The following is an 11,613-nucleotide window of genomic DNA, read 5'->3' as shown; positions in this document are numbered from 1 at the left end:
ATTTTGGAGTTCTTCAAATGATTCAGAATTCTCAATTTGGAGGTCATCCTTCTGAAAATCCACACACTTATGAAGAAATTTGCTATGATTTGTGACATGCAAAAACAACCTGGAGTATCTGATGATGCAGCAAGACTGAAGCTATTCCCATTCTCTTTGAAAGATAGAGCATTGGATTGGCTTGATTCTTTACCTCACAACTCCATTACAAATTGGGAGCAACTCACTGATGCATTTCTTGCACAATATTTTCCACCTGGAAAAACTCAAGAACTGAGGAATCAAATGACAGCTTTCAGACCAAGAGAAGATGAAACTCTTTATGAGTCATGGATGAGATGGAAGGAATTAGAGAGATTATGCCCACATCATGCCATTCCAAAATGGATGATAAATCAGAATTTTTACACAAATGTTACTCCTGCAATCAGAGGGATTATTGATGCTCAAACAGGAGGAGAATTTATTATGAAGCATGAAGATGAAGCTTATGAGCTATTAGAGAAAATTGCAAAGAATACTCATCTTTGGAGTAGTCCAAGAGGACCAGCTCCAACTCAAAAAAGGCAAGCTGCTGGAATGTATGATCTTGATCCATTCAACATGATTAATGCAAAGTTTGATGCACTTACAAATGTCCTTGCTAAGAAGATGGAAGACTTGAGTATGTTGGTTAGTTCATCATCATCAGCTGGAAGTTCACAACAAGTGGCTTATGCAGAGGGAACTACCAGCTGTGGAGTAGATTATGGAGAACAAGCAGCATATGTTGGTAATTATGGAAACAAGCAAATTGGGAATTCTTATTCTCAAACTTATAATCCAACTTAGAGGAATCATCCCAACTTTTCATGGGGAAATCAGCAAAGTCAAGTTCCAAATCAGAATTTTCAACCACAACAGCAACAAGGAGTTCCATATCAGCACAATAGGCAACCATTGCCTAATTTTCAGCAGAAAAATATGAATCCTCCACCAAAACAGCAAGAACAAAATTCCACCACTGAAGCTTTATTGCAACAGATTCTTGCTAACCAAAATAAGCATGATGAGGAGATGAGAGAGATGAAAGCAAGGCTGGAACAGATGCAAACACATAACAGAATGCTGGAAAACCATATTGCACAACAAGCATCTTCCTCATGTGCTAAATCATTTGGAAAACTTCCAAGTCAACCAGAAAACCCAAGAGAGCAGTGTCAAGCTATTACTTTAAGAAGTGGGAAAGTTATAAATGATGAGAAGAGTGAAAACAGTGAGAAGAGAGAAAATGAAAAAGAAACTGATGAGAGTGAAAAACAAGAGAGTGCAGAAAAATGTAAAGAGAAAATTGAAGAGAAGGAAGAGAAGTATATACCTCCTAAGCCCTACAAGCCACAACTTCCCTTTCCACAAAGATTTCAAAAAGCCAAGCTTGATAAGCAATTTGGGAAGTTCTTAGAGGTTTTGAAGAAACTTTACATAAATGTGCCTTTTGTTGATGCTCTTTCACAAATGCCCTCTTATGCAAAATTCTTGAAAGAAATTCTCTCAAACAAGAGGAAACTTGAACATGATGAAACTGTAGCTTTGACAGAAGAATGTAATGCTATCCTTCAAAGGAAACTTCCTCCAAAGCTCAAGGATCCAGGGAGTTTTTCAATTCCATGCCACATTGGGGAATCATGTTCTACAAAAGCCTTATGTGATTTAGGGGCTAGTGTTGGCCTCATGCCCCTCTCAATTTATGAGAAGCTCAATATGGGAGATCTAAAGCCTACCCATATTTCTCTTTAGTTAGCTGACAGATCAATCAAGTATCCTGAAGGGATTTTGGAGAATGTGCCTCTGAAGTTTGGAAAGTTCTATATACCTGTTGACTTTGTCATCTTGGACATGGAGGAAGATTTTAATATTCCAATTATCTTGGGAAGGCCTTTCCTGGCTACAGCTGGTGCTTTGATTGACGTGAAAGGAGAAAAATTGACTCTTAGAGTTGGTGAAGAACAATTGGTTTTCAACATTAATAACACTATGAAAAAGCATCATTCTGAAGCTGATACTTGCTTGAGAGTTGATATCATTGATGAGCTGGTTGAAGAACACTTCAGAAAGAAATATCCAGAAGATCCACTTGAAAATTGCTTGGTTCATGGAGGAGGCATAAACTATGACAACCCTCATGTGACTGCATATGCTCAACACTTAGAGGGTAGTCCACCATTCATTTCTGCTCCAGTTTTTCAACTCACACAAAAGGAAAAAGCAGAATCTAAGCAACCATCATTCAAGGAAGAAGATGCACCTAAGGTAGAACTTAAGCAACTTCCTTCTCAGCTCAGGTATGAATTTCTTGGCACTAATAACACTTATCCAGTAATTGTAAATGCAAACTTGAGTACCTTAGAGGCTGATAAGTTGTTAAGAGTGTTGAGACAATTTAGAAAAGTCTTGGGATACACCATAGATGACATTAAGGGAATAAGCCCACACTTTTGTATGCATAGAATCATTTTGGAAGAAAATTGTAAGCCATCTATTGAACATCAGAGGAGGCTGAACCCAAATATGAAAGAAGTTGTTAAAAAGGAAATTTTGAAGTTGCTTGATGCAGGGATCATATATCCTATCTCAGACAGTACTTGGGTGAGCCCAGTACATGTTGTCCCAAAAAAGGGTGGAATGACAGTTGTCAAAAATGAAAATAATGAATTAATTCCCACTAGAACGGTGACTAGTTGGCGAATGTGCATAGATTACAGAAAATTAAATGTTGCCACTAGAAAAGATCATTTTCCACTTCCCTTCATTGATCAGATGTTAGAAAGACTGGCTAGGCATTCTTACTTTTGCTATTTAGATGGATATTCAGGTTTTTTTCAAATCCCTATCCATCCAAATGATCAAGAGAAAACCACTTTTACTTATCCATATGGAACCTTTGCTTATAGGAGGATGCCATTTGGGTTGTGTAATGCACCAGCCACTTTTCAAAGGTGCATGATGGCAATCTTCTCAGATTTCATTGAAGACATAATGGAGGTTTTTATGGATGATTTTTCTGTTTATGGATCTTCATTTGATATATGCTTGGCTAACCTTTCTAAAGTTTTGCAGCGATGTGCAGATACTGACCTTGTGTTAAACTGGGAAAAGTGTCATTTCATGGTTCAGGAAGGGATAGTGCTTGGACATTTGGTGTCTAACAGAGGAATAGAGGTTGATAAAGCCAAAGTTGAAGTGATAGAGAAGATGGCTCCTCCTACCAATGTCAAGGGGATTCGAAGTTTCCTAGGACATGCCGGGTTCTACAGACGCTTTATCAAGAATTTTTCTAAAATAGCCAAACCTTTGTCTAATTTGTTAAGTAATGACACACCATTTGTATTTGACCAAGAGTGTTTGGATGCCTTTTGCAGGTTGAAGCAAGCTCTTATCACTGCACCAATCATGCAACCACCTGATTGGAGCCTACCTTTTGAAATTATGTGTGATGCTAGCAACTATGCAATTGGAGCTGTTCTTGGTCAAAGAAAGGACAAAAAGGCTTATGCTATTTATTATGCTAGTAGAACACTGGATGAGGCTCAAACAAATTATGCAACAACTGAAAAGGAATTTTTAGCATTGCATTGGAAAAATTCAGACCTTACATTATTGACTCAAAGGTGGTTATATTTTCAGATCATGCAGCCATCAGGTATTTGCTCCGTAAAAAGGAGGCTAAACCTAGGCTCATTAGGTGGATTCTGATGCTACAAGAGTTTGATTTGGAGATTAGAGATAAGAAGGGAGCTGAAAATGTAGTTGCTGATAACCTTAGTAGACTGAAATTGGATGATGAAGAATTAGATGAAATCCCTATTGATGAGTTTTTCTTAGATGAACAACTTTTCTCTCTTGTTGCTAAACTACCTTGGTATGCAGACTTTGTGAATTATCTATCTTGTGGAGTTTTACCTCTAGGTATGACATGGCAACAAAAGAAAAAGTTTTTACATGAGGTGAAGTTTTATAGATGGGATGACCCTTTACTCTTCAGGAGATGTTGTGATGGTTTAATAAGGAGATGTATTCCTGATGAGGAGACACAGAGTATTATGCATCATTGCCATGCTTCTGATTATGGAGGACATTTTGGAATCTCTAAAACAGCTAGTAAAATTTTGCAAGCTGGTTTCTTTTGGCCAAATCTTTTTAAGGATGTGAGGAAATTTGTGTTGGATTGTGATAAATGTCAAAGGAGTGGAAATTTGTCAAAAAGAGATCAAATGCCCCTAAATAATATTCTTGAAGTGGAATTATTTGATGTTTGGGGAATAGATTTTATGGGGCCATTTCCTCCTTCATATGGTAATAGATACATCTTAGTTGGGGTTGACTATGTGTCAAAGTGGGTGGAAGCTATTGCAACTCCAACTAATGATGCTAGAGTGGTAGTGAAATTTTTGAAGAAATTTGTCTTGAGCAGATTTGGAGCTCCTAGAGCTGTAATTAGTGATGGTGGTTCCCATTTTTGCAATAAGCAATTTGAGAGCTTAATGAGGAAGTATGGTGTAGTGCACAAGATAGCTACCCCATACCACCCTCAAACTTCAGGACAAGTTGAAATTTCTAACAGAGAGCTCAAGCATATTTTGGAGAAAACAGTGAACAATTCTCGGAAAGATTGGTCTATCAAACTAGATGATAATTTATGGGCATATAGGACTGCCTACAAAACCCCTATAGGAACTACTCCCTTTAGGTTGGTGTATGGTAAGTCTTGTCATTTACCTGTGGAGCTAGAACATAGAGCATATTGGGCCATTCAGACCTTGAATTTTGATCTTAATCAAGCTGGTGAGAAAAGGTTATTACAACTTAATGAGCTTGAGGAACTGAGGATGGATGCTTATGAAAGTGCCCGTATTTACAAAGAAAGAACTAAAGTTTGGCATGATAAGCATATTAGAAAAAAGGAATTCAAAGAAGGTGATTTAGTTTTGTTGTTCAACTCAAGATTGAAATTGTTCCCTGGAAAACTCAAGTCAAGGTGGACTGGTCCATATAGAGTTTCTAAAGTTTTCCCTTATGGAGCAATTAAAATTTGGAGTGAAAAATCTGGGAATTTTAAGGTCAATGGGCATAGATTGAAACATTACATAACTGGAGATCTAATAAAGGGAGCAAGCTGTTACAAGCTCTCCAATCCCTCACCTCTTTTTCACTGAAATTCATGAAGAGTCCAGCTAAGGACTATAAATTAGCCCTCTTGGGAGGCATCCCAAGTCCTTTTATTTTGCTTTTGCTGATTTACTTTCATTTTCATTGATTTTGTTTTTATCTTGAATCTTGTCCCTTGTAGATGTATTTCAATGAAGAAAGGCTGGTGAACTGTTGGGGAAGTGATCCTTAACTTGAAAATTTTGTCCTTCAAATTCTCCCAAAAACTGATTGGTTTTTGCTGCATAACCTGTGCAGGAGCTGCAATCTGGTTTATGCAGAGGAAAAATGAAATCTGCAGCAAAAAGGGTGTCTGCAGCAAATGGCTTGTGTTTTTGGTGAGGTTGGATGTATTTCAATGGAGGAAAGTTGGTGAACTGCTGAAGCTGCTACCTGGTTTATGCAGAGCAAAAAAATGACATTCTGCAGCAAAAAGGGTGTCTGCAGTAGATGGCTTATGTTCTTGGTGAGGTCGGGTGTGTAACTTTTTAATATTTGTGCTTATAATGTTAATATGGTGGTAAGTGAGTCATTTTTGCAGTTTTGAGCTTATTTGGGTTGTAGGATTCAAGGTAGGTATGGTGCATTTTATTGGAAAAACTTGGAGAGTTCATTTCATCATTTGTGAATAGATGCAACTTTATGCAGATTTATTTGAGTTTTAATGTGCTAAATGTTGATTTGCAGAATTTGAGTCAAAATGGCATAGTTCTCAAAGGTCTTTTATGTAGGATCTATGTCTACATGCTTGTATGATGCATTTTTTATGAACTTTGCATATATTGATGTGTTTTTGGTGAAAATTCTCATGGTTTATGCTTCATAGAATTATATTTCTTCATTCTAGGGTATTTTTCACACTTGCAATTCATGTTCTATTGCATTCTTAATCTTGTTAAATTGTGCATAAGCAATTGCATAGCTTATGCAATCCTGCATGACCACAATTCTTGCCATTTTTCACCTTTATTGCAAGTGCATAAGGAGAGTGCATAGCTTATACAACTCTGCATAGCTTAATTTTGTCAAATTTCACATCTTTCGAAACCTGCATAAGGGGAGTGCATGACTTATGCACATTTGCATAACTTCAAATTCTTCATTTTCTCTCTTTGCCGAAGTCTGCATAAGGAGGGTGCATAACTTATGCACTTCCGCATGACCAAAAACTCCAAAAATTCAAACCTGCCGAGGGGTGCATAAGCAGAGTGCATGACTTATGCACTTTTGCATGACCAGAAATCCGAAAATTCCACACTTGCCGAGGGGTGCATAAGCAGAGTGCATAGCTTATGCACTTCTGCATGACCTCACACTCTGAATTTCAAAACCCACCGAGGAGTGCATGAGCAGAGTGCATGACCTATGCACTTCTGCATGACCCGATTATCTGAAAAGCCAAATCCGCCGAGAGGTGCATAAGGGGAGTGCATAACTTATGCACTCCCGCATGACTTCACTCCTCAAAATTTCAAAAGTCGCCGAAACATGCATAAGCAGAGTGCATAGCTTATGCACAACTGCATAACCACATTTTCCAAACACCAAAACCCACCAAGAGGTGCATAAGGAAGGTGCATGACTTATGCACAACTGCATGACCACCAACCCAAGATTTCAATACCTGCCGAACAGTGCATAAGGACAGTGCATGACTTATGCACTTGTGCATGAGCTATTTCTCTGAAGTTCAAATCATTCTGAAACATGTATAAAAGAGTGCACAGGTTATGCATAAATCACTTTTCACTTATGTAGTCTCTACACAAACCCGATTCAAATCAAATTCCTTTTTGGTAACCAAAATTCCCACCTCTACTTCCCGACTCTTCTATTCACGACCGTCCTTCAACCTCCATTTCTTCTGGCACTGTCTCTCTCCCTTCTTCTCCACTAGCGTTTTCACCACATAAACCCTAAACTTCCCCCTGCATTTTCATTTCCGCCCTTATCTCTCCATCTTCTCCATCGGCAATGGAGTCGCCTCCCCATTCCCGTCCAGCTTCCCCTCTCCAGGTTTCACCACTATCAACAATACCTCCTAACCCTAATTCCCCTCCACAAGAAACACCCCCACCACCTCCCACAACCACATACAAACAAAAAATTCGGTCCAAATCTGTGCGACCCATGTCCTCTGCCCCTCCTCTATCCAAACGCAAAGAACCACCCACCCCATTGTCGGAACCACAACCCAAAAAGCAAAAAGCTCCAGCCTCCACACCCTCCTCCAGCAAAAAGACAATTTCGGTAGCTTCACATGTATCAAAGCTACCTTGGCCTCTTCCTGATACAATTCAAAAGGCAGCTTTTAAGAGACTCAAGGATAGGAGGGTACAACCCACTAGGTATATTTCTGCCGATTCTCTACAATCTCTTGGTTTATTCGACAATGTAGTTGCATATCTTGATGGTATGGGTTGGATGGAATTTGTGCATAAGCAGGAGATAGTTTATCCAACTCTAGTTTTGGAGTTTATTTCTTCATTCTCTGCTACCCTCAAATTGCATGATGTAGACCATAAGCCAATTATGAAATTTAGATGTTTGGGGCAAACTAGAGAGCTGTCATTGGACCAATTTCATAGCATTTTTGGTTTTGCAATTGATGGGTTATTTCGGGTGCCACATACTGGAGTAGAGGTAGCCAACAAGGGTATTTGGAATGCTGCCCAATTTTGGAGAATTATCACCAACCAACCTCAAACTTTCTCTGCTGGAAGATCAAAAACCTCCCAAATACTTGACCCTGCACTTAGGTTTATTCATAGGCTGATTGCTAGCACCATATTGGGCAGAGGGACTAGTTACAGTCTTTGTAGAGGAAATCTGAATTATTTATGTTATGGTGTGCATTTCACAGGTCAAGGTTTCTCTGGTTATTTCTTTTGTGAGCATGTATTGCATATTGCCACTAAATCCATAGGTGACATTGTCTGGTGGGCTCAATGATTATAGCTAAGCATTTTGGTTTTAATCAAGAGCACCCAATACCAAAGACTTGTGGACACTTTATATTTTGATATCGCCCACTTAACCAGCAGGTTGATTTGCCACATTCGACATTCCACAACTGCAGCCAGAACCGAGCCCATTGCACAACCAGAAACCCACCTTTTCCACCGGCCCCACAAAGACTCTCATCGAACCTACCCCACCCTCGGCTGCACAGACACCCCAAAGTGAACCTACCTCATCCACAGCCCCTCCTGCATTCAACACTAAAGCCTTATTCACCTATCTTGAAAGGCTTAGGGATGACATATACTTTGTGGATAGGAAGCTTGACACTGGTCTTGATACACTCAAGGATCGTCATGATCAACTATTTGACCTTGTCATGGAAACCAGGGACAAGCAAAAAGAATTGAAGGAGATGGTGAAGCAACTCATGATCTTTCTGGGCATGCCACCCCCACCTCCATCACCTCCTCCAAAGACCATCATTTCACAACGTGACCAGCCCCTTAGCAACATCTTTGGACAAGGGCAAAACAATAGAACTAGATTAGCTTCTGTTTTACTTTTGTTCAATCTTGTAGGACCTTTTCTTTGTAAATATGTTCAAACATTTATAGTTTGTTTTGACTTATGTTTGTTTGTTTTGAATTAGTTTGTTTTAAATTCTGTTTTTCTTGAAGTTTTATTGGATAGCTATTCCATTAATTTTCTTTGACTGCCATTTTGTACATATTTACCCATACCCTGTATATATTTCAATGCTTCTACTGCTGGTTGTACATTTCCCTTGCCAATTCCCCTGCAGCAGCTTTTGTATACACTGCACAGGCTATGAATTTCCTTATGCAGAAATTTTGCACAGCCTGTGCAACCCCTTCTGCTACTTATGCAGAACTGCACAGGTTGTATTCCCTTTATGCAAATGTCCTGCATAGCCTATGCAACCTATATTGCCACTCATGCAGAACCACACGGCTTATGCACCCTACTTATGCACATGTTCTGGACAGCACTTAACTCTGCATAACCTGTGCAGCTTCTTATGCATCCCTTTATCTTGAATTCTCATCTGCTCCATACCAGGTAACTCTTTCTTTTTGCTCTTAATCTTTACAATTCCTGGTAATTACTATTTGCTTTGACTTTTGATAATGCATTGCATGAGACATTGAGGACAATGTCCAATTTTGAGTTTGGGGGGTGCACATTCTGATTTTTGCTTGATTTTTGCTTCATTTTTCACATTTTGAGTATAGGAACATCTCATTCCATTTCATTTTCATATATTGTAAATATTTTACATATACATCCACACATACATATACATAACACATTTACACACACATTATACATCACTTAGAAATTGTACACATTGCATACAAATAGACTTCCTCCATTTAGTTAATGCATTACTCATTTTAGGAATCATGCACCATGCATTAAAATCTTTTGCCAAATCCTTTGAGTATTGAAAATGTGCCTATGAGAGTGATTTGACTCACCTTTTAGTTGGGTTTGTGGATTGAAAGTTTCCTAAAAGGTGCAAAGTTTTGAAGTGTCTATCCCTTGCCTATATCTTCTTAGCCAAAAAGCCACCCAACTAGTCCTTTGGAGATTGGAATGCTTAGAGAGAGTTATTGGATATAAGGTAGTCAAATGATGTCTCACCAATCCTAGAACAAATTTTCTAAACCTTTCAAGGCGAAATACCAGCTTGTACTTAAAAAGAGAGATGATTAGGCATTCTTTGATTTAAACCTTCTCATTTTAAACCTTTGGCCCTTTTTCCTAATTAAAATTGACCTTTGAAAACCCCTTTGAGCCTTTTTATCCCTAATTTTTCTTGAAATCCTTATTGCTACCTAGCCAATGAACCAAACACTCCAACCCTTTTCATGAGAATAATATTGAATATTAGGTACACTTTCTAAAAAAAATAAAGATAAAAATAAAAATAAAAGAAAAAAATATACAATAAAAGGGAGAAGAAGTGCTTGTCATCTTGTAAAAGTGCTAGTATATGTGCTTTTCACTATTGTCATTCAAATTGAAAGAAATCCACCCAAAGTATTAAAAGGAATGAGTTTGGGGGTGGCAATTTTAGGGACAATCATAAAAAGAAAATGCAAGATACAAGTTTAAAGTATCAAAATGTCCCTCCATTTTTATGTGTTTTGCTAGCACTTGACAATTCTCATTGTGTACTTCTCTCCTCCATATATACAAAAAAAAAGAAGAAAAAGAAAAAAAATTATAATAAAATAAGAAGTGTACCTTATGTTGTTAAGATTTGAAATATTCTCATGCTTTGAATCCTTTTTACCCATTCTTCTTCTTAGCCTCATTTTGAACCCCATGGCCCCATTACATCCCTAAAAAGACCTTTGATCTCTTGATAGCACTTGCTACATTAGTGGAGATAGGAGTAGGGAATTTGCCTATGGGATTGGAAAATTATCCATTCATTCATTTAATTCCATCATTCTATATAGAGACACTTTGACTATTGATTGTTCTAGAATTCCTTTTGAGCATGACTCTCTCTTTTGATTGGTTGGTTTGGGGATTTTGAATGATAATTGACTTGATGGCTAAGCGGTGAAAGCTTGGATAAGCATTAGATTCTTTGCATTTTGAAGGATGGGTATATGGATTGTTGGTATGGCTAAAGGTGTGTTTAGTTACTTTAATAGGTAATTTTCATAGCTCTTTGGATAAGGCACCCCTAAAAATTTTGCATTACATTTTAAAGTTTGCTTGAGGACAAGCAAAAGCTTGAGTTTGGGGGTATTTGATGCATACATTTTGCATAATCATTTAGGTTTAATTTTATAGCCATTTTATTTGATTATTAGTCACTTTTAGCTAATTTCATTAGTTATTTAGTTAGTTTTTCATAATTGTCAATTTTGGATTAATTTGTAATTTTTACTTTGTTTTGTAGGAAAAATGGTGTTTTTGAAGGACTGAAGAGAAATTTTGCCATTGAGGAGTGACTTCTACAGCCAAAGATGTCAAAAACAAGTTTTCAAGCTGAAATGTGCATTGACCAAATTGTGCATAACTTGTCGCATAAGCTATGCAGATCTGCATAAGGAGAAAAATCACTGTTCCAATACCTGCCGAAATGTGCATAAGGAGACTGCATAGCTTATGCACATTCTCGCCTCCCTTATGCACCTTCACGGAATTGTGCATAGCCTATGCACCAAGTCATGCAGTTTCGCATAAGTGAACCAGAGAATCAGCGCATAAGGATCGCATAACTTATGCAGTCCACTTATGCAGTCCCATAAAGAGTTCATTAATGAGCTGGCAGAAGATTCCCTCAGATAATTCCTCCTAGAACATACCATTTTAGGGCTCAATATCAGAAAAATGCTATAAATAGTCTCATTTTCCCATTTTAGAGGAGAGGAAAAAAGGAGCAGAAAAGGAAAGGAGAAAGGAGGCAGAATTTGAGGAGTC

General features: G+C 38.0%; 1 non-coding gene across 1 annotated transcript; it reads right to left on the bottom strand.

Moving 5' to 3' along the window:
- Positions 1 to 270: 270 nt before the first annotated feature.
- Positions 271 to 377, bottom strand: LOC131182677 (small nucleolar RNA R71). The gene has a single exon (XR_009150938.1). It is a non-coding gene; the product is annotated as a small nucleolar RNA R71 (small nucleolar RNA).
- Positions 378 to 11,613: the final 11,236 nt, after the last annotated feature.

Source organism: Hevea brasiliensis, chromosome 8, assembly GCF_030052815.1.
Source record: "Hevea brasiliensis isolate MT/VB/25A 57/8 chromosome 8, ASM3005281v1, whole genome shotgun sequence".
Classification (NCBI taxonomy): Eukaryota; Viridiplantae; Streptophyta; class Magnoliopsida; order Malpighiales; family Euphorbiaceae; genus Hevea; species Hevea brasiliensis.
Note: the sequence above shows the minus strand (reverse complement) of the source record. Positions and strands in the feature narration are given on the sequence as shown.